At 33.7% G+C, this 19064-nt stretch overlaps 1 pseudogene; it reads left to right on the top strand.

The window, feature by feature from the left end:
- Positions 1-17121, top strand: part of LOC136388419 (large ribosomal subunit protein uL6 pseudogene) — a 37109-nt pseudogene extending 19988 nt beyond the window's left edge.
- The last annotated feature ends 1943 nt before the right edge of the window (positions 17122-19064 follow it).

Raw genomic sequence — 19064 nt, 5'->3', positions numbered from 1 at the left:
ATCAAGTAGGTATGATATCAATTAAACAAATTAATGTTTTTCCTATGGCAAATATATTTAATTTATATTTTAAGGACACCCTCACTGATATAGCTACTTTTATATCTAAAATGGGAATTGGATTTGACAAAAAATAGGTAGAAACTTGAATTTTAACCTTGCTATGAGTAATAGAAAATGCAGTATAGTATTCAAATATTATTTTAGTCAATATAATTAAAAAGCATTATCAGAAAATAATTCCAATTATACTTTGCCTTAGTATACAGAGGGGAAATATTTCCCCCCTAAACATAGTTTACATGCATGAACTGATGAGCATATTTTCTTCTGAAATATTTCTGCCTTTTGGGGAATGTACCTATATGAAAAAAAATGTGCCATGTATATATCAGCCATCATGAACTATCCTCTTTTTAAAGCATTTTAACAATGCCATTTTGCATCATGTGAAACTTATAAAAATCCAAAATTTCAGTAATATCATAAAGTCCATAAATATGGACTTTGGGCACTTAAGAAACCCTGAAAATTATTGAATCAGATTCTCAGCAGGATCTGGGGAATTTTGCTTATTTTTAAAACAGATTTTATTTGTTGATTTTAGAGGGGAGGGAGGAGCAGAAAGCAGCAACTCATAGTCATTGCTTCTTGTATGTGCCTTGACTGGGCAAGCTGGGGGTTTTGAACCAGTAACTTCAGCATTCCAGGTCGATTCTTTATCCACTGCACCACCACAGGTCAGGCTGCTTATTTTTTCATTGTGCTTTCCACAACTCTCTTTCAAAAATCTTAAAGATTGTATTGTACTAATAGTTTTTGGTTGAAGTATCAATAATTTCTTTATAATTGAACGTCAGCAGCCTTGTAAAGCTGACCCCACCCTGGCTGGCTGGCTCAGCATTGGCCAGTGCCAGCATGTGGATGTCCCGTGTTCAATTCCTGGCCAGAGCACACAGGAAAAGTGACCATCTACTTCAACACCCTTTCCCCTCTCCTTCTCTCTCTATATATCTTTCCCCCTCCTGCAGCCATGGCTTGTTGGAGCAAGTTGGCCCTAGCAGTGAGGATGGCTCCATAGCTTCGCCTCAGGCTCTAAAATACCTTGGTTGCCAAGCAATGGATCAACAGCCAGAGATGGGCAGAGCATCGCCAGTATGGGGCTTTCTGGGTAGATCCCAGTTGGGGTGTATATGGTAGCCTGTCTCTCTGTCTCCCTGCTTCTCATTTAAGAAATAAAAATTGGAAAAAGCTGACCCCAAAACTCTGAGTTTCCCAGATTTCCTGTGTATTCTACTGGACCACATCGGGCCTAGGACACTTCCTGATGTAATTCACACTCTTATCTATAAAGAATTTTGATTGGAGATATCTTGAAATCACTTCAATATTTCTCAGAAACCTCACAACAAATCCAATATAGATTAATTTTAAAGGTCATCTGAAGGTCTCACAAAGATGTTTTGACAGAGAAAAGTCTGTATTGTGCACACTAATTCAGCTAATATGTAGTCATACTTACATGGTGTATCTTGTGTTACGTAAGTGTAAAAGGAAACTTTAACTTATCCCATTGCTAATGCTAACCTATGCTTTGGCATTCAGGGCCATTTGTCACCAAGAAGCCTGATTATTACAAGGAAAGAAAAGTTGTAGCCACCTCTCTAAATCACACTGCAAATTAAGACCAAAATCAAAACTGGAACTGCAACTGTCCTTTCTCTAAGAGGAATAGCCATCACAGTAGAGTTTCTATTTCTTCCAGATTGTGTCTTACACTTCTTTAATTATTCTTTAACCCATACATTAAGATAATTTAGAGATAAGAATGAGTGCTATGAAAATTTAATTTGTCTTTTCATTTACAGAAGAAAGATTTAAAGTGTATATATTAAGAGTTGTAGCAGCTAATACTATCTAAAATGTCTTTGTAGCTTTGTTCCCCAGATTACCATCACAACCATTCTTAATAGAACCAAGCAGTATTACCACTGCTATTTTATGCATTCCTTCTAAAACAACTTTCATTTCCCTATAAAACTTGCAAAAACTTACATGATTCTTTCCTGGCTGGAATCAAGTTGCAAAGTGCTTTTATCTTGACTAGTTGGAAGAACAAGAAGAAGTGTTGGTGATAAGAATAATAACAATAATTGACAAAGCATTTACTATTTACTAGGTCCTGTGGTCAGTAATTTATGTACATTGTTATATTGCATAACACAAACAGAATGAATGATTAGAATGATGTTTCTTAAAATCCTGAAACTTCACTGTACTCAGTATGACAGTGGTTAATATTTTGATGAACATAGTTTTTCTTGCAAATACATACAAAACTAGCAAACACTCAGAAAGGTTCTACTGAAGACACAGTGGGCAACTAATGTAATCTTCAGCTTCAAGTATTTTCTGATCTTGGATTAGAAGCAACGAGGGCGGTTTATGTTTGTTGCTGGATGAGGAAAATTTTCAGGCAATGAAAGCAGGAACATGAGTCTTAAGTCTACTCCATAAAAACAGACAGAGAAGAGCCAAGTCATTTTCATCAGAGCACTGAACTAAAATATACTGTGTTCCACGAGCACGTTATCTCATTGCTATATCTGCACTGGAATGTAGATTAAGAAGTGTATGATAACACATCATTTCAGCTTTGCTAAGAGTCAGTCTCTATATCAGCATTACCTTTAAGTTATACCTCTGTAAGTTTATATTATTAGTTTGTGGTTATATGCCAGCTCTATGTGTGTAGAGCAACCGCGACCAAAGAAGACTCATTAAGGTATGTTGTAGTAGCACTGTAAGTATGAGTGGCATTGCCCTAGGTATGAAATATACTGTTAAATAGTAAAGTAACTTTTATGAGTCTGGAATAAATAAAGGACATATTTCCATCATTTTATATAATAGCTTAACTTCTGAAGAGTTCCTATTCTGTTAAAATTGTACAAAAAGTTTCAGTTTATAAAATTAATTTAGATTGTAGGTGCCATTTACACCTACACAAGTCTGTTGGCAAAGCATTAAAAAATTGTGTAAGAACTCAGGGCTGGTGTATTCAAGATATCTAGCATACCTACCCTCTCCTCAGTAAAATGCCAGAAGTGCTCCCAGTCATTGTGGCAACCAGAATGTACCCCCATGAATTTCCATGATCACTGTCGATGTGACAGTGAAACTTTTGACTTTTGTGATCCAAATACTCTTGTCTCTTTAAAAGGGTTTATGATAAATTCAATGGTTGACACAGTATTTGAAAAATTTTAACAAACATAATAATCTCAAAACTCTATTCCTACACAGATGCACTTGCCAATGGGTGACAAAGCGAAGAGAGCAAGTTTCATTATATTTTACATGAAACATTCCATGAAAATTTTATTCTCAAATGTCTCAATGCTGGTGAAATCCAAGTGCTTTACACAGTTCCCTTTGGGAATCAAGATGCTCCTTGATGTATGTTTCTTCTTCTTCTTCTTCTTCTTCTTTTTTTTTTTTGTTTTTTGTTTTTTGGTTTGCAGCCTCTTTCCAAAGGCTTGCCATTACAATCTCAGTAGAAATTCCTAGTATCAGACTAGTAGGGTTTTCTTACCACAGGACGACTTGTCAGTCAATATCTGTAATAGTGAAAGCTCTTTATGTGGAGCAATATTATTGACTAAGGTTTCCTTGAAATAATGCTATTTTCTACAACTTTCTAGTATGTTTCTTTTTTTCTTTTTCTTTTTTTTTGACAGAGACAGAGAGAGACAGATAGAGGGACAAATAGGGACAGACAGAAAGGGAGAGAGATGAGAAGCATCAATTCTTCATTGTGGAACCTTTGTTGTTCATTGACTTGCTTTCTCATATGTGCCTTGACTGGGGGACTACAACAGAGCAAATGACCCCTTGATCAAGCCAGAGACCTTGGTTTAAGCCAGTGACCTTTGGAGTCAAGCCAGTGATCATAAGGTCATGTTTATGATCCCATGCTGAAGCCAGATGCTCCATGATCAAGCTGGTGAGCCCACACTCAAGCCAGCGACCTTAGGCTTTGCTCCTGGGTCCTCTGCGTTCCAGTCTGACGCTCTATCCACTGCACCACACTGCCTGGTCAGGCAGTATGTTTCTTATTTATATGGATGCCATTGGTTAAGAAGATCATAAGGTTATAAGTTTCTATTAGCATTCTACAAATTTTTGTTCATTTAATAAAACACTTTTTGAGCAAGTGAAATGAACCTTGAACTAGGGAATGTACTTCTTAAATCCTTTTCCTGATGGGCCAAATAATAAAATATAATTTTAAGTTTATCAAACAACAATTATAACTAAAAACTGGTACATATTTTATAGCTGTTACAATATTTATTTATTTCTATTTAGCTTATAACAGAAATAATATACAAATATAATAAAATAATATATAATAATATAATAGAGGGGGTAGACTGGGTGGACTCATAATTTCCATTATTAACATGAGTTTAGAGTGACTGCTAGAGAACAAAAAAACACAAGTATCCTCGGTTAATTTTTCTTGGCCCAAACCAACCTGTCTGAGGTGATCTGACCTAAACATGCAGAGCATTGCAAACAGACTTGGTAGACTTACATGAGGCATGCAATAAATATCTTTTTAATAATTTATTTTCTTGTCACAGAACTCCAGTGAAAAAGCAAAATTGACATCTTGCTCTGCCAGTATTATACCTAAGCATGTCATAGCTCAGCCAGAAATGAAAATGAAGCACACAAGTGAACAAACATCTTTGCATTAGGGTATAAACTACAACAAACAGAACAGAAACTGCTGCCTAACACTGGCCCTCCAAATCAGTGAAGTCTAGTCCTTTCCCCAAAGAGACCAACTTCCAAGCAAGGTTAATCCTGCCTGACTTTTCGGTACTGACACCTACAGATAGGTAAAGACTCTGGAAAATAAGATTAACATTAGAAAAAAACATCTATTTTTCTTCTACCTTCATAACTTTGCATTTGGGTATTTCCCTTTAGAAATCTACTTCAAATTTTGTTCAAGGAGCCAGTGTTTAAGAAGATTCCCTTATAAGTACATTTATTTTGCCAGTAAATATTCCTTTTTCATATCAATTTTATTTCTGAAATTTCCTTTGATACTAACCTAGTGACATAGATTTGAAGAGAGAGCACTATTTTATAAATAAGGAAACCTATAAACTGTACCCTTACTATGCACTCTACGCTCCTTAAGGCAGACCAAGCATTTAAAACTGTTTTCTAAAGTGGTTTTCAATTTATTTGTCTCTTAAAATAGGTAATAAAAATGTTCTTTTCTATATAGTTAGGCAGCTATGGAAAATTATGTCAAATTCAGTAATTTCATCATTTGTTTATTGATTAAATTAACACTGAATATCTGTTATGTACCAGATATATTTCAATCACTGAAGATGAAGGAATGAACAAAGCGGACACAGGTCTTGGGCCCCTGGGGCTCACATTCTTATCTAACAAACTATTAATATATTATAAATTATATAGATTAATGATAATTGTATATAGTGCAAATATGGCTAAGCAACCGGGGCTTCAGAGTTCAATCATAAATTATGACCCTACTATGTCATATATTTTTGGAAAATTTTTATATCATTAATATTTACTTGAAAGTCAAACTCTGGAGTTTCTCAAAGAGAAAAAGCATTTCGTATTCTCCTTAGAATGTGATGGTTGTTAAGATAGCTGATACCTATTTTTTACATCTTCACACTTTGAGAGAAGATTGAAAAATGAAACAGTCCAGCCATGAAATCATTAACAAATTAGTTAACAAAATTTCATGGAAGAATTTTGGACCTTAAGGTGTCTCTACTAACTCCATCAAAACAAATGTCAACTTTTAGAGTTATCAAGGAGGCAATTTGTTCACTGAGTGAATGTGGTTTAATACTTATGCAGAAGTCATTGCAAACCCCACTTCTATTTTGGGGGATAAGAAAGAAAACAAAATGATGATAATTGCACCTTCTATCAGTTTGAGTTTCCTGAACTTTCTGAAGTAGATATAGTTGGAGATTAGAAGCAGCCTATGGAGGGTTTCTTGGGGAAAAAAAACCTTAAGTGATTTTTCCTGGTCCTACTAAATATTATTATTATAGAAATAAGCTTGTTTAGCCACTCTTTGCTGCATGTTCAAAGGGATGTCCATCATACAGAGCATGTAAAGATTATCTTCGCTGACCAGAACCTTCACTTCATTCCTTTCAAAGTCAAGGAAATTTTTGTGTAATGTACACAATCATTAAAACATTTGTTCTGCATCTAAATGTTTAAATGCTTCAGTTAATTGTGATTTTTATTTCCTGTCTTCATAAGAAATCAGATGAGTGTGCCTCTGCTATTCTAATGAAGAGCTCAGTGAGGTCAGAGCCAAGTTGTTGACGATGTCAGTAGAGCAAATATTTTCAACTGTGTTCCACAAGAATTTTTGAAACATGCCCTACCTGACTATTTAGTCAGGGGCACTGACCTTTTTCCCCTTATGTTGTCAATTAAAAAAATGACAACAGCCAATACAACAATAGCTGTTTGGTGTGAATGAATCAAAATTATATCTATATTTACTTGTCAGCTCAGAAACAATTTTAATTTTTGGTGAGCTGCAGAATTTTAGTAACTAATTTATTTGTGCCATTAGATGAAAAAGGTTGAAAATTGCTGCAGTAGGGTGTGGTGGAGTTTGAGGTGTCCTGGGGGGCTTGTGGAAGGGTGCTGGAATTTACAGATTGCTGTGGGTTTCATCCTAGATGGTTTACAGAGCGCTTTGGGATGCCTGAGGTGAAGATTACAGCAATTTTAAGAGTCTGACACACTTTCATTTGTTCAAACTAAACATGACTTGCAACCTCTTCTCCTTTCCCTGTTTATTTCTTTGAATGAAGATGACAGAAATGCTCTGCATGGACTATTACCCATTATGTGAAATGTTATGAATTAAACTAATTTAACTTTTAAAAATTCATTTAGTATTTTTCCCCTTCTCTGTCAGCAGCGTATACAATGGAGCAGATTCACAATATTTGTCAAAGTTATTAGGGCCCTGGGTTTTTAATTACTGTTTTGAACCCCTACACTTTCTGGTAAAATATGGATGATGTAGTAAATGAGAAAAAAAGAAAAAGAAATAACAGCTATTACAGTATACAAACAAAGTATCAGTGACTCATTCTCATCTAAGACAACAGTTAATACAATGGCAGTTGCTCTGGATCTATGTATCTTTTTTATTTTGTTTTATATTTTTGTGAGTGGGTCTCTAATGTTATCATCCCATACAATAAAATACAACCTCAGATGACACATTGTTCTTAACAAAATTAAAATAACGAATAGAAAGAATAGAAAGTTACATGCATAAAAAGCTGAATATTTTATGTACAAGCAAAAAGTTATCCTGTACTAAAAGTTTTAAGTGAATTTTTCCTTAAAATGAAATCATATGCCTGAAAAAAAAATGATCTTACTCTAATTTTTATGTTCTATTACATCACAAAATTGTATTTTCCAGAATTTACTGCTAATAATTTGAAATTGTTCTTTCAACCTCTGTAAATTATAAATGTACTATTGTATAGATAAAGAATAAATTACTTATTTTGCTCTTTCTTTCCAAGAATTTTAGAATTTATAAAAAACCCCAAATAAACATGAAGTACCTATTATAAAATGAGTCAAATTTCAGGGTCTATTATGCTATTGCTATGGACAGTTCTGTGAAATGCTGAAATATTAGATGTGAATTACATCTATAATTCTAACATCATAATCTCTGTATTAGTTTCAATGTTTCCACACTTCAGGGGCTATTTTATTCCCTACTGATTCTTAGCATTGTTCAAGAATACAATAAGTAAATAGTAAATATTTTATGGAAGAGTGTAAGCACAATTAATAGAAGTCATATAATGCTTATATTAATTAATACAAGAAAATAATATTAAATAACTTTAGTTAGACATTACAAGAAAATTAAATAAATGTAATTCAGCTGTGATAAATGATATAGTTTTTTTCTAGTTCTGAAAATTTTATACTTCTTATATGACTGGATATATCAAAGAAGTATAAGGAATGAATAGCTTTCCTTATAACAAATAAGTGATCTTTCTCTTTGTTGCTTTTCCAAAGTCTACAATCCATTCCTCTTCCTTTCCACAGCTCTTCTCTAGATTTCTTAATACTGCCAGGAATCTCTAGATGCCCTGAGCAATCACATCATAAATCTCAGAGAACAATCTAAACCCTAATTGTTCCCATGTTGTCAAATAAGAGTTACTAGTAAGAAAGGTCTGTAACCAAAACTACCAGTTGTGGGTATACATGTAGCTTTTGATATAGTGGAAAACCTTACTTCATAAAATATTGGTACAAGGGCCAAACTGCAACTTTATAATTATTTGCATACGAGTTACCACTTAAAATGAGCACCAATACCTGTGACATTTGGGCTGTCTAGACAAAGGTTGTTTACCCAAACTAAATCCATTAAAGGTATGTCTCAGAGTGTTAGCGGAAACATACTAAAAATATTCGTGTTGAGTCCAGCTTGCCCTGGTGCCTAATTCCATGGCATAAATTAATGTTCAGAGAAAGTCTCTTAACTCTTTCGGATCATTAAAGCTGTATTCAGAAGGAACAATTCCAGTGATAATTGGATTAATCCAAAATGCAAATATCGGCATGTTAAGCTTTATTTTTAACTGCAAGTTTTTGTCTACATTAAAGACATTAAATTTATTATTTGCATATAGAGACATACACAAATGGGTATTTGCAAAAGCAAAGGAGACTAAGAATGTGTGTGTGTGCTTGTGTGTGTGTGTGTGTGTGTGTGAGAGAGAGAGAGAGAGAGAGAGAGAGAGAGATAATTTGGGTAGAATAAAAAGTTTGGGAGGTTTAGCTTATTGGAGTGGTTTATAGATGAGACAGTTGATCATTGCAATATAATAACAGTAAATACAATTCCTGCAGGAAGGAATAAGCAGGATTTACTATATACACTGAGAGGCCATTGTATAGACTAAGTGCTTAGATTTACTTCTCTTATGATATTTAAGAATTAGAGTTCAATTTGTGATTTTTCATTTCTTAGTCTTGTTTTTAACCTCTTTTGTTCTGTGTTCCTCAGAATAGCTCCCTAGCTTTTATTTCAAAGTCACTGTTTTCTTTCCAAAAACACAGACTAAAACAGATGGAGCATGAAACTTTTCAACCAAAGTTAAGAAAAGCCTTCTGAATTATCACTGAATTTAGTACCAGAGGTATTACCATATATACAGTCTCACCATTTTACAAAAATATGAGTATGGAAAAAACTGGGCTTACGAGTCCACATAGTCTAATTGTTCTTGCATTGTCACTGATTTTCTTGGTACTTGAGTCATTTGATTTATTCAAATTAATTTAAAATGCATTTCTTCTCTGACACCTATAACTCCTAGGATTGTCTCTTCAAATCAGTACGTGAACCAGCGTACCTGTTCCTCATCTATCTAGACTAAACCGAAAATAACAGCTTCTTGAAAAATACTTGGGTAGGGTGATTATAATCATTATTGGTTTGGTTTTTGTTAACCTTTATATTTTGTTTGAAGAAGATTATGTCAATCCACCTGGAGTTTAATACTGTATGTTACTATAGTAACTGTATAGCCTGTTTGGCTGTGACAAAGGGGCTTCATCTCGTCCATTTCATGCTCCTGTGTCGACCTACTCCCTCCCAGTGTTTTATTATATCTGTCTTTAAGGGTATCTGCGGGAACCACAGCTGCTGTGCTTTTGTAACAGAAAGCTGCTTTCACTGTGTGAAATGCTTGCTCTAAAGAGGTCTTACAGGCTGATGGCATTATTGAATTTCAAAACAAAGACAAACAACATTAAATTGTTTATAGCTAATGTTCATGTTTTGCTGTATAACCATGTATTTTTCTAGAAATAGTATATAATCTGTTTTCTGGAAAAATTATATAATTGCTATCGAATGAAATTATAGATGAAAGGATAGAGAATAACCTTAAGGTGATATAACTTAAAAACAAACCCGAAGTATATTCAGGTCAGAAAATATGCAACTTGATATACAGACTTTTAAAAGAAATATTTTCATTTTAATCAAGTAATTTGATTACTATATTCCTTTCAAGTTTTATAGATATTCACTTTAGCAAAAAAGCCTCTTTAGGTTCTAGCCTTAATCCAAGTTTTAGTCTGGATTTCTTTTGAGAAAATGTATTAGATTCTGGGTTTTGTTTTTTTTTTTTTTTGCAAAGATAAAGCATTATTATTTGTAAAGGTTGAAATTGAATATAATTTTAGTGTACTCACAAATTATTTTTATGAATGTACTGAGAAAATAATTTTGATAATGGTTCTATTTTTTAGTTTCTCTCATTTTTCTAATCAAAGCAAGTCCTGAACCTGAAACTTTAAAACCCTCATCTTCCCAGAGTGGTGCAGTATTTATCTGCCTCTGTTCTATAAAAGGCAACTTTAATGAGATTTTTTTTTCAGAATGTCAGCACAGTGATTTTCCAGTTGTGTTAATTGTTGTGTTGGAAAAGTGGTGAATGCTCAGTGCTATCTTGTTAACTTGCTAAGCATCTGGTCAGCAGGGTAGTTCAGTTCCAACAAGGCTCTTGACACCTCTGCCAAGGGTTATTGATACCTCACACACCCCAGCTGAGGCAGATTGTTTTAGTTGGGCTTCAGATCCATAGCATAGCCCTTAGTTAGGAAGAAGAAAAAAAAAAAACAAAAACACAAAAAACAAGTGATTGACAGCCCACACCTCCTGGGCCCTTCTTACTACCAGACACAACATCTGCTATGCCCTGTGGAGCAATGAACCAACATACAGGAGAGAGAACTGATTCTAGTATTGTCAGGGTGGATTTTGTTTAACCCTTTGTAGTTAATCTCTGGAGAAAATTGTGATGTGGCCTTTCTGTGGGAGTGAGGATAGGTATAAATGTAGATTTGGGGGAAGATTAGAGTGCCTTGCTTTAAAAGGAATTTTACAGCAAGTGATGAGAAAGAAGTCTTATAAGTGTCTAGAAATAACCTTATTGTTGTGCTTTTTGCATTATCCAAGGAAAGATTTGTCATAGTCTTTTATCACTATCTCAGAATCAGGAAAACCAAACTTGTGCAGAGTAATGAATTAAGGGCAAGTGGTTTTGGCTTCCATCCATACAGTATTTTCAAGCATATAAATTGTACTGCATCTCGAGTTTAAAAATTATTTGCAAAATTTCAAATAAGATGAATAAGTCAGTATACTTGTTAAGTAGATAGAAAAGCCACAATGTGTCCATGCCAAAGCTTTTATAAGACAAAAGTGCTGTGCAGCTAACTTTTTGTGAATTCTGAAGTTACACTACTAAAAAATGGGAATTCTATATTATTTTTGAAAACTTGGCTTTTGTTATTGCCAACTTAACTACCTTGCTGATAGAATACAAAATCCTGTATTTGATAATAAATATGGTTCATTAAAATGCATCCAGATACTTTTGAAGATTGCCAGCAATATATAGGGACTCTTAAAGGTTCCCCAAAGCAAGTTTTAGGTTAAAATTACTTGCACACTTTTGAAGGGCTCTTTTTGTTTCTGGATAAAGATATCTTCTGAAACAATTTTTCATACTTTGGGCATATTACTAAAAAAGTTAAAGAATAGTAAGTAATGTTGAGGTAAAATGACATAATTTCTTTCCATGTATTCTCTGTTGCTGGCAAGGATAAAAATTAGAAAACAGAGTTTCAGTATTGAAAAAATATAGCAGTGAACCTAAGAGTAATTCAACAACTTTCTATTCACACGTGCCGGTATTTATCAGATTATCTCTCCTTCATATTGCTATGCACCAATGGTAATACTGTTCTGAATAGCCATGACACCTCTGCTTACAATGCTTTAAGGACAGAAGAGTTACAGAAGAGCTGGGAGCATTTTCTTATGTCTTTATTACAAGAATGTAATTAGCAATATTATCATTGTTATGCATTACTCTCACCTCTTGTCAACCTTCTGTTATTCCCACATAATTCACACAATATTATGAAGACAAAGAAATCATTACTTGAGTTATAAGATATCATATGGCTATTACTCAGTTATATTAGTGTGTATATATCTGATATTTAAGATACATTTTCAACAAACTTGTTCTCATGCCAGAAGTTTTAGCCCAAGACTATCTTCTAATAACCAAAACTTTTACTTAAATACAGATAATTCAAGAATTTTTTTCTTTTAAAATTTTATTATATGCCATATTAATATGCTTAATTCTCTTTAATTGATTTAGTTTTCTATTACTATTCCAAAGCCCCATAATTCACATTATTGTAACTTTATTTTATATCTAGATATCTGCTTAGAAAATACATTAGTTTTTGGGGGGGGATCTTTTTTGGGGGTGTTTATGCAGACAAACTCTTCCATAGAAATACGAAAGAAAAGAAAAAAATAGGTATAATAGCATATATATATTATATATATATATATATATTTATTATCTAGTCATATAATCTCTGTGTGGGAATAGGTCATTTTAGCTCATTCACACTCATTGTGATAAGACATTGCTGATGTCTATCATCTCATTTTGTGGTTTTTCTTTATCATGCATTCTCTGATTCCTTATTTCCTACTGGATTGCTAAATGCATTTGGTCCTGATTTGATAGTTCTGTATTTGATTTCTGTTCCTTCAGTTGTTATGCTTAATTTTTAACACATATATTTAAATATATTTCTCAAAAGATCAAAAATGTATCATTATCTTCTTTCCCTATTTTCCCTTTTCTCTCTGTGACTTCCTCTACTCTATCCAACTCATTTGTAAGTCTCATCTTGAATTCTGTTTTCAGATTATTATTTAAAATCTTTCTTCCTTCTTTGCTGCTACCTCCTATTTCACCTCCGCCTCGCCTCCTCCTCATTTTTTCTCCTTTCTTTTCTCCCTCTTCTTCCTTTAATTTAATTACTAAATTTTAACAAACAATTAACTTAATATTATGCTTATCATTTTCTCTCCATTTTATACCCTTATAAACTCATTTACCTTTCGGAAGAATATATTCTTGAGTGTTTACTGTTTTTTCATTCAAAGAGGTTCTTATATGACTTTTGTGAATACATTTCTTTAAACATTTTCTTCCCTATACACTATTATATTATCCCTTAGCAACTGCTGGTAGATAAAAGTGTCTTTCTCCATTCTGCCTACTATTTTCATTTTAAAATTTATTTTTATGGATTTCTTCATCATGATCATTTATGATCTCAATAACTTGCTTTTTACCTGAAATTGTTAGTTTATTTTTATACAAGTAATTAGATTTTTATGTCAAAAAAATCTAACCTTTATTATAATCTATTTATCTCACAAATCTTATTTTTTTATTATCTTACATATATAAAATATATTTATTTTGAAGTTATTTTCTGATTTTCATTAAATCTATGTTTTTGAAAAAATACATTTGCAAATTTGTATTTTTCTCTTTTATGGGTTAATTTCTTTGCGAGTTATTATTATTATTTTTTTTTACTGAGAACAACAGAGTCAAAGAGAGGGACAGATGGGAACAGACAGACAGGAAGGGAGAGATCTGAGAAGCATCAATTCTTCATTGAGGCACTTTAGTTGTTCTTTGATTGCTTTCTCATATGTGTCTTGACTGGGGGGCTACAACCTGGGCTCCAAGTCAGTGACCTTTGGGTCCAAGCCAGCCACCATGGGATAATGTCTATGATCGCACGCTGAAGTAAAAAACCCTGAATTCTAGCTGGCGAGCCCATGAGGAAGCTGGATGAGCCTACACTCAAGCCGGTGACCTCGGGCTTTACACCTGTGTCCTCTGCATCCCAGTCTGATGCTCTATCCACTGCACCACAGCCTGTTCAGGCTCTGAGAATATTTCAATAAAATAAAACAATAATATTATATAAATATTAAAACAAAATCTACACATATTTTTTTTAAATATTCTATTTTGAGACTCTTAAGAAAACAAAAATGTAATTAGAAGTTTTTTTTAACAAGAACATAAATAGGAATATTTCTGTCATCATTTATGAAATATTGCCAAAATTTACTCAAATAAATATTTTATTGAATAAAAATATAAAAATGAATAAGTTAAACATTGAAATTAGAAAACAAATGCAAAATAAATATTTATAAAAATGTAATAAAATATGCAAAGAATTAGAAAAGCCTGAAAGTATATATAAACCTGGTAAATCCAAGAACTTGTTTTTTTATAGGAGAATTTTAGATAGTTTACAACCCAAAAATTGACCTAAGAAAGAAAATAAATATTTTAAAATGAGATGAAAAGTAATGGGTTTATCTGTGTACATATATTATAATTATAATTAATTGGAAACCTTGCTATAATAAATATGTGACCATTATTGACTGAAGAAAAAATTAAAATTCTCAAAAGAACTGAAAAAATTTTTAATTATTACCCGTAAACCAAAGTATCAATTTTCCTCAATTTTTCAAATATAGGAATTACAATATTTTATTGTTAATATCGTAGTGAAGTATGGAAGGATGTTCTCATTAATAAAACAAAAAATTTATAAAAATTACACCAAAACATAGACCTATATCTTTTATATAAATAATTAAAAATCACTAATAAAATATGACCAAACTATAAGCCCATATATTAAAAAATTATGTCATGTTCAACTAAGTATATTCTGAAATATATTTCTAAAAAATATTGCCAATTAGCCTGACCTGTGGTGGCGCAGTGGATCAAGCGTTGATCTGGAATGCTGAGGTCGCAGGTTCAAAACCCTGGGTTTTCCCCGTCAAGGCACATATGGGAGTTGATGCTTCCTGCTCCTCCCCCATTTTATCTATCTATCTATCTATCTATCTATCTATCTATCTATCTATCTATCTCTATCTCTATCTCTCTGTCTGTCTTCTCTAAAATAAATTTAAAAAAATATTGTCAATTAATATAATGTAAAAATCATAAGATAGTTGGGCCCTGGGCGGTTGGCTCAGTGGTAGAGCATTGGCCTGGCATGCAGGAGTCCCGGGTTCAATTCCCGGCCAGGGCACACAGGAGAAGTGCTCATCTGCTTCTCCACCCCTCCGCCTCTCCTTCCTCTCTGTCTCTCTCTTCCCCTTCCGCAGCTGATGGTCCGGTCGCTGAGGATGACTCTGTGGCCTCTGCCTCAGGCGCTAGAATGGCTCTGGATGCAACAGAGCGACGCCCTAGAGGGGCAGAGCATCGCCCCCTGGTGGGCATGCCGGGTGGATCTGACTGCCTCCCCATTTCCAGCTTTGGAAAAATGCAAAAACAAAACAAAACATAATATAGTTGAAAAGTTATTTGACATTTAACACTCATTCTAAGTCAAAACAATAAAATTAGCAAAATATTAAAATAGAACAGAAAATTTAATAGATGCTTTCTTAACATAACAAAGAACAATAAGCAATATAAATATTGTGTGTGTGTATATATATATATATCTACTTTAAGCTACTAGCCTACATTATTTTAATGGAGGATTATTATATTCATTTTGATGAAATAAAGGCAAGAGTTCCAATAGTCACCACTATTTTTTTTTGTCATTTTGCTCCAGGAAAATGGACAACTAGACAACTAGACAAAAAGAAAATTATGAGAGAAAGATAGACAGATAGATAGATAGTCCATTTTTATATATGATATTACAAAGCAAAAACATTAACTAATAAAATTTATGAAAAATAGGTAGAGTAAAAATGTTGCCTTTAAAAGCATATAAATATAATTTTCTATATCCAAGGTAAAAATTAAATGGGAGAAGAAACCATTTTATTTTAAACAGCAACCAAAGTTATAAAATACCTAGAAATTAACTTAAATATGTATATGCATCTAAGAGGAAAAAGGGGGCCCTGCCGGTAGGCTCAGCAGTAGAGCTTCGGCCCGGGGTGTTGAAGTTCTAGGTTGGATTACCAGTTAGGACACACAGAAGAAGCAACCATTTGCTTCTCCACTCCTCCTCCTCCTACTACTCTCTACTCTCTCTATTTCTCTTTTCCTCCCTTACTCATGGTCAAATGTTTTGAGCAAGTTGGCCTTGGGCACTGGCTTCATGGCCTGGCTCAGATATTGAAATAGCTCAGTTGCTGAGCAACAAAGCAAATGACCCAAATGAACAAAGCATTCAGGTGGATCCCAGTCAGGGCACATGAGGGTGTCTGTCTCTCTGCCTCCCCGCCTTCCCATATATCACTTAACCAAAAAAGAAAATGAAAAATTTTGCCAATAGCTATACAAATAATGGCAAAATGAATGAAAGTCCTACATTCTCATAGTGGAAGGATGAGTAATCTAAATATGTAAATTTATCTCTTTTCTGCATCTACTCCAACAATGAAGACCATTTTTCCATTCTCAGCAATCAGCCTTATGACATCCCAGAAAATATCAATGTCACTCTGAAGGGAAGCACAGATACTGTGAAGGGTCCCAGAGCCACCCTGTACAAGGTATTCATTTGGTCACATTAATGTAGAACTCATTCTCCTTGGAAAGAAAAAGAAGAGGTTCTGGGTTGACAAATGGTGGGGAAATAGAAAGAAACTGGCCACCATTAGCATTATCTGCAGTCATGTACAGAACATAATCAAGAGTGTTACCTGGGCTTCGATTACAAGATGAGGTCTGTGTATGCTCACTTCCCCATCAGCATCGTTATTCAGGAGAATGGTTTTCTTGGTGAAATCAGAAATTTCTTGGGCAAAAGATACATCTGCAAAGTTTGGATAAAGTCAGGCATTGCTTGTTCAGTATGTCAAGCCCAAAAGATGAGTTGATTCTTGAAGACAACAACATTGAGCTTGGATCAAATTCAGCTGTTTTGATTCAACAAGACACAACAGTTAAAAAAAAGGATATAAAGAAATTTTTAGGTGGTATATATGTTTCTGAAAAAGGAACAGTTCTGCAGGCTGATGGATATGATCTAAGTTGTTCAGCTATAAAAAAAAAGCAGATGCTGAATGATACCTTGGATTTATTTGTGATATTTTTAATGATGGATCAAAAAGCCATATATTGATTAATTTGGGGGAAAATTAAATAAATATGTATATTTATAGTGCTGGGTGGGTGCCAGGTGACTTATCAGGGGATCATTTTGTAAGTTATATCAATGTCTAACCACTATGCTGTACACATGAATCTAATATAATATTGAATGTCAACTATAATGGAAAAAAATTAAAATTAAAAAAATAAAGATGTAAATTTATCTGAAATTAGTTTACACATAGTTTAAATTCAATCATTAGTCAAAGGGATTTTTAGAACTTTATTATGATAGGGATGGGTAAAATGGTAATAGCCAATAAAATATCAGGAAAAAAAGGCAATTATAAAAGGGATTTACATGATGAGATATGAAATATATATTGCATAGTTACATTTATTTAAACAGGATTAACTGCTATAAAAATAAATATCATCCATGGAAAAGAATAAGGCCAGACATAGATTCAAGCATAATCTTGTGGCTATTCTAACCAAATTATTTAATATTAAAATTTATCTTAACTTGTTATTTTCTTATCTAACAAATTATTTAAGTTCCTTTTTTATTGTGGGATTCCATCCATTAGAATATAAAAATGTACAAGAAGTTTTTTTGTATTCACATATATATTCAAACAGTGCTTAAAGTATAGTAAATGATAAATATTTATTTGAACAAATTACTTCAAAGTCATTGAAAAAGAATAGATTAATCCATAAATAGTGCTGGCACATTTTTAAAGCTATAGTTGACATTGCTAATTATATTATATAGTTTTGTGTATACAGCATAGTGAGTAGACATTTATATATCTTTAGAAGTGATCACCTCAAAGAACTTATTACCTATCTGACATCATTCATAGTTATTACAATATTATTAACTATATTCCCTATGCCATACTTTACATCCCCATGACTATATTTATAACTTGTAATTTGTACTTTTCAATCCCTTCCACTTATTCACCCCTCTCCCAACACCCTCCCATCTGGTGACTATCAGTCACCTTTGTTTTCTGTATCAATGAATTTGTTTCTGTTTTGTTCATTTATTTTGTTTTATAGGTCCCACTTGTAAGTGAAATCATATGGTATTTGTCTCTCTCTGACTTATTTCATTTAGCATAGTATTATCCAGTTCCATTCAACTTGTTGCAAATGACAAGATTTCATTCTTTATTCTGGCTGAGTAATATTCCAACATGTATATGTAGCACATCTTTATTCATTTATCTTTGAATGGACACATGGTTGCTTCCATATCCTTGCTATTGTAAATAATACTGCTATGACCATAGGGATGCATATATGTTTTTGCATTAGTGTTTTAAATTTTTTCAGGTAAATACCCAAAGTTTAATTGCTGGGTCATATAGTAGTTCTATTTTCTAATTTTTTTTTTTGTATTTTTTTGAAGTTGGAAACAGGGAGGCAGTCAGACAGACTCCCGCATGCATCCGACTGGGATCCACCCGGCATGCCCACCAGGGGGCGATGCTCTGTTACAACCAGAGCCATTCTAGTGCCTGAGGCAGAGGCCACAGAGCCATCCTCAGCACCCAGGCCAACTTTGCTCCAATAGAGCCTTGGCTGTGGAAGGGGAAGAGAGAGACAGAGAGGAAGGAGAGGGGGAGGGGAGGAGAAGCAGATGGGCGCTTCTCCTGTGTGCCCTGGCCGGGAATCGAACCCGGGACTCCTGCATGCCAGGCCGATGCTCTACCACTGAGCCAACTGGACAGAGACTATTTTCTAATTTTTAAGGAAATTCCACACTTTTTTCCATAGTAGCTGCACAAATTTACAGTCCCACCAACAGTGCATGGAGATTACGTTTTCTCCACACTCTTGCCAATACTTATTAGTTGATTTATTGATGATGCCCATTTTGACCTGTATGAGGTAATATCTTAATGTGGTTTTGGTTTGCATTTCCCTGATGATTAGTGATGTTGAGCATCTTTTTATGTC

Source organism: Saccopteryx leptura, chromosome 1, assembly GCF_036850995.1.
Source record: "Saccopteryx leptura isolate mSacLep1 chromosome 1, mSacLep1_pri_phased_curated, whole genome shotgun sequence".
Classification (NCBI taxonomy): domain Eukaryota; kingdom Metazoa; phylum Chordata; class Mammalia; order Chiroptera; family Emballonuridae; genus Saccopteryx; species Saccopteryx leptura.
Note: the sequence above shows the minus strand (reverse complement) of the source record. Positions and strands in the feature narration are given on the sequence as shown.